Consider the following 6,000-nt stretch of genomic DNA (forward strand, 5'->3'; position numbering starts at 1 on the left):
AGACATGGCTTGGCAGTTCAGGCTGGACTGTTCCCATGAGGCACAGTGACAAGACTGATTTGCATATGGCCATGTCTGAACTGAGGTGGCGTGGTGAGCACAATAACAATGGATTAAACCCAGATCTGTGATTGGGGGTGAATGTTTTGCCAATGTGCAACATTCTGTCCATCATCTTGTGTGTTTTGCTGTTCGCCCTATGAGGGAAGGGTATGCCCAGATGTGGGTCCCATGCTGACTATGCCACTGGAGTCAAGCTATCCTGGCTGATGATGGCTGATATCCAGAAACCGGTCCTAGGATGCCTATTCCGGTCCAGGGAAGACATGTCTTGGCAGCTCGGGCTGTACTGTTCCTATGAGGCACAGGGTCAAGACTGATTTGCATATGGCCATATCTGAACTGGGGTGGCGTGGTGAGCAAAATAATGATGGATTAATCCCAGATCTGTGACTGGGGGTGAATGTTTTGCCAATGTGCAAAAATCCGTCCATCATCTTGTGTGTTTTGCTGTTCCCTTATTTGGTAATAGTATGCCCAGACGTGGGTCCGGTGCTCACTATGCCACTTGAGTCCAGCTATCCTAGCTGATGACGGCTGATAGCCAGAAACCGGACCTAGGATGCTTGATTAGGGTCCTGGGAATACATGGCTTGGCAGATCGGGCTGGACTGTTTCCATGAGGGACAGGGTCCAGACTGATTTGCATATGGCCATGTCTGAACTGGGGTGGTGTGGTGAGCAAAATAACGATGGATTAAATCCAGATCTCTGACTGGGTGGTGAAAGTTTTGCCAATGTGCAACATTCCATCCATCATCTTGTGTGTTTTGCTGTTCGCCCTAAGTGATAAGGGTATTCCCAGACGTGGATCCCGTGCTCACTATGCCACTGGGGTCAAGCTATCATGGCTGATGACGGCTGATAGCTAGAAACCAGTCCTAGGATGCTTGATTCTGGTCCAGGGAAGATTTGGCTTGGCAGTTCGGGCTGGATTGTTCCCATGAGGCACAGTGCCAAGACTGATTTGCATATGGCCATGTCTGAACTGGGGTGGTGTGGTGAGAATAATAACGATGGATTAAACCCAGATCTGTGACTGGGGGTGAATTTTTTGCCAACGTTCAGCATTCCGTCCATCATCTCATGTGTTTTGCCGTTCGCCCTATGTGGGAAGGGTATGCCCAGACGTGGGTCCCGTGCTCTTTATGCCACTGGAGTCAAGCTATCTTGGCTGATGACAGCTGATAGCCAGAAACCAGTCCTAGGATGCTTGGTTCCGGTCAAGGGAAGACATGGCTTGGCAGTTTGGGCTGGACTGTTCCCATGAGGCACCGGGTCAAGACTGATTTGCATATGGCCATGTCTGAACTGGGGTGGTGTGGTGAGCAAAATAACGATGGATTAAATCCAGATCTCTGACTGGGGGTGAAAGTTTTGCCAATGTGCAACATGCCATCCATCATCTTGTGTGTTTTGCTGTTCGCCCTAAGTGATAAGGGTATTCCCAGACGTGGAACCCGTACTCTTTATGCCACTGGAGTCAAGCTATCTTGGCTGATGACAGCTGATAGCCAGAAACCAGTCCTAGGATGCTTGGTTCCAGTCCAGGGAAGACATGGCTTGGCAGTTCGGGCTGGACTGTTCCCATGAGGCACCGGGTCAAGACTGATTTGCATATGGCCATGTCTGAACTGAGGTGGCGTGGTGAGCAAAATAACGATGGATTAAACGCAGATCTGTGACTGGGTTGAATGATTTGCCAATGTTCAACATTCCGTCATTCATCTTGTGTGTTTTGCTGTTCATCCTATGTGGGAAGGGTATATCGATACATGGGTCCCGTGCTCACTGTGGCACTGGAGTCAAGCTATCCTTGCTGATGATGGCTGGTAGCCAGAAACCGGTCCTAGGATCCTATATTCTGGTCCAGGGAAGACATGGCTTGGCAGTTCCGGCTGGACTGTTTCCATGAGGCACAGGGTCAAGACTGATTTGCATATGGCCATGTCTGAACTGGGGTGGCGTGGTGAGCAAAATAACAATGGATTAAACTCAGATCTGTGACTGGGGGTGAATGTTTTGCCAATGTTCAGCATTCCGTCCATCATCTCATGTGTTTTGCCATTCGCCCTATGTGGGAAGGATATGCCCAGACGTGGGTCCCGTGCTCACTATGCCACTGGATCAAGCTATACTGGCTGATGACGGCTGATAGCCATAAACCGGTCCTAGGATGCTTGATTCTGGTCCAGAGAAAGCATGGCTTGGCAGTTCTGGCTGCACTGTTCCCATGAGGCACAGGGTCAAGACTGATTTGCATATGACCATGTCTGAACAGGGGTGGCGTGGTGAGCAAAATAATGATGGATTAAACCCAGATCTGTGACTGGGGGTGAATGTTTTGCCAATGTGCAACATTCTGTCCATCATCTTGTGTGTTTTTCTGTTCGCCATATGTGGGAAGAGTATGCCCAGACCTGGATCCCCTGCTCAATATGCCACTGGAGTCAAGCTACCCTGGCTGATGATGGCTGATAGCCAGAAACTGGTCCTATGATGCTTGAATCCGGTCCAGGGAAGACATGGCTTGGCAGTTCGGGCTGGACTGTTCCCATGAGGCACAGTGTCAAGACTGATTTGCATATGGCCATGTCTGAACTGAGGTGGCGTGGTGAGCACAAGAACGATGGATTAAACCCAGATCTGTGATTGGGGGTGAATGTTTTGCCAATGTGCAACATTCCGTCCATCATCTTGTGTGTTTTGCTGTTCACCCTATGAGGGAAGGGTATGCCCAGATGTGGGTCCCATGCTGACTATGCCACTGGAGTCAAGCTATCCTGGCTGATGATGGCTGATATCCAGAAACCGGTCCTAGGATGCCTATTCCGGTCCAGGGAAGACATGTCTTGGCAGTTCGGGCTGTACTGTTTCTATGAGGCACAGGGTCAAGACTGATTTGCATATGGCCATATCTGAACTAGGGTGGCGTGGTGAGCAAAATAATGATGGATTAATCCCAGATCTGTGACTGGGGGTGAATGTTTTGCCAATGTGCAAAAATCCGCCCATCATCTTGTGTGTTTTTCTGTTCCCTTATTTGGTAATAGTATGCCCAGACGTAGGTCCGGTGCTCACTATGCCACTTGAGTCCAGCTATCCTAGCTGATGACGGCTGATAGCCAGAAACCGGACCTAGGATGCTTGATTAGGGTCCTGGGAATACGTGGCTTGGCAGATCGGGCTGGACTGTTTCCATGAGAGACAGGGTCCAGACTGATTTGCATATGGCCATGTCTGAACTGGGGTGGCGTGTTGAGCAAAATAACGATGGATTAAACCCAGATCTGTGACTGGGGGTGAATGTTTTTCCAATATGCAACATTCTGTCCATCATCTTGTGTGTTTTGCTGTTCGCCCTATGTCGGAAGGATATGACCAGACGTGGGTCCCTTGCTCACTATGCCACTGGAGTCAAGCTATCCTGGCTGATGACGGCTGATAGCCAGAAACCGGTCCTAGGATGCTTGATTCTGGTCCAGGGAAGATTTGGCTTGGCAGTTCGGGCTGGATTGTTCCCATGAGGCACAGGGTCAAGACTAATTTGCATATGGCGATGTCTGAACTGGGGTGGTGTGGTGAGCAAAATAACGATGGATAAAATCCAGATTTCTGACTGGGGGTGAAATTTTAGCCAATGTGCAACATTCCATCCATCATCTTGTGTGTTTTGCTGTTCGCCCTAAGTGATAAGGGTATTCCCAGACGTGGATCCCGTGCTCACTATGCCACTGGAGTTAAGCTATCCTGGCTGATGACGGCTGATAGCCAGAAACCGGTCCTAGGATGCTTGATTCCGGTCCAGGGAAGATTTGGCTTGGCAGTTCGGGCTGGATTGTTCCCATGAGGCACAGTGCCAAGACTGATTTGCATATGGCCATGTCTGAACTGGGGTGGCGTGGTGAGCAAAATAACGATGGATTAAACCCAGATCTGTGACTGGGGGTGAATGTTTTGCCAATGTTCAGCATTCTGTCCATCATCTCATGTGTTTTGCCATTCGCCCTCTGTGGGAAGGAAATGCCCAGACGTGGGTCCCGTGCTCACTATGCCACTGGATCAAGCTATACTGGCTGATGACGGCTGATAGCCATAAACCGGTCCTAGGATGCTTGATTCTGGTCCAGGGAAAACATGGCTTGGCAGTTCGGGCTGCACTGTTCCCATGAGGCACAGGGTCAAGACTGATTTTCATATGACCATGTCTGAACTGGGGTGGCATGGTGAGCAAAATAACGATGGATTAAACCCAGATCTGTGATTGGGGTGAATGTGTAGCCAATGTGCAACATTCCGTCCATCATCTTGTGTGTTTTGCTGTTCGTCTTATGTGGGAAGGATATGCCCATACGTGGGTCACGTGCTCACTAAGCCACTGGATCAAGCTATCCTGCCTGATGACGACTGATAGCCAGAAACCCTTCCTAGGATGCTTGATTCCAGTCCAGGGAAGACATGGCTTGTCAGTTCAGGGTGGACTGTTCCCATGATGCACAGGGTCAAGACTGATTTGTATATGGCCATGTCTGAACTGGGGTGGCGTAGTGATCAAAATATTGATGTATTACACCCAGATCAGTGACTGGGGTGAATTTTTTTCCAATGTGCAACATTCCATCCATCATCTTGTGTGTCTTTCTGTTTGCCCTATGTGGGAAGGGTATGCCCAGACGTGGGTCCCGTGCTCTTTATGCCGTTGGAGTCAAGCTATCTTGGCTGATAACAGCTGATAGCCAGAAACCAGTCTTAGGATGCTTGGTTCCGGTCCAGGGACGACATGGCTTGGCAGTTCGGGCTGGACTGTTCGCATGAGGCACAGGGTCAAGACTGATTTGCATGTGGCCATGTCTGAACAGGGGTGGCGTGGTGAGCAAAATAACAATGGATTAAACCCAGATCTGTTACTGGGGGTGAAAGTTTTGCCAATGTGCAACATTCCGTCCATCATCTTGTGTGTTTTGCTGTTCGCCATATGTGGGAAGAGTATGCCCAGACGTGGATCCCGTGCTCAATATGCCTCTGGAGTCAAGCTACCCTGGCTGATGATGGCTGATAGCCAGAAACCGGTCCTATAATGCTTGAATCCGGTCCAGGGAAGACATGGCTTGGCAGTTCGGGCTGGACTGTTCCCATGAGGCACAGTGTCAAGACTGATTTGCATATGGCCATGTCTGAACTGGGGTGGCGTGGTGAGCAATATAACGATGGATTAAACCCAGATTTGTGCATGGGGGTGAATGTTTTGCCAATGTTCAGCATTCCATCCATCAACTTGTGTGTTTTGCAGTTCATCCTATGTGGGAAGGGTATGCCCAGACGTGGGTCCCCTGCTCACTATGCCACTGGAGTCAAGCTATCCTGGCTGATGATGGCTGATAGCCAGAAACCGGTCCTAGGATGCTTGATTCCGGTCCAGGGTAGACATGGCTTGGCAGTTCGGGCTGGACTGTTCCCATGAGGCACAGGGTCAAGACTGATTTGCATATGGCCATGTCTGAACTGGGGTGGCGTGGTGAGCAAAATAACAATGGATTAAACCCAGATCTGTGACTGGGGTGAATGTTTTGCCAATGTGCAACATTCCGTCCATCATCTTGTGTGTTTTGCTGTTCGCCATATGTGGGAAGAGTATATCCAGACGTGGGTCCCGTGCTCACTATGACACTGGAGTCAAGCTACCCTGGCTGATGACAGCTGATAGACAGAAACCTGCCCTAGGATGCTTTATTCCGGTCCAGGGAAGACATGGCTTGGCAGCTCCGGCTGAACTGTTTCCATGAGGCACAGGGTCAAGACTGATTTGCATATGGCCATGTCTGACCTGGGGTGGCCTGGCGAGCAAAATAACGATGGATTAAACCCAGATCTGTGACTGGGGGTGAATGTTTTGCCAATGTGCAACATTCCGTCCATAATTTTGTGTGTTTTGCTGTTTGC

Source organism: Lissotriton vulgaris, chromosome 12 (assembly GCF_964263255.1).
Source record: "Lissotriton vulgaris chromosome 12, aLisVul1.2, whole genome shotgun sequence".
Taxonomy (NCBI): Eukaryota; Metazoa; Chordata; class Amphibia; order Caudata; family Salamandridae; genus Lissotriton; species Lissotriton vulgaris.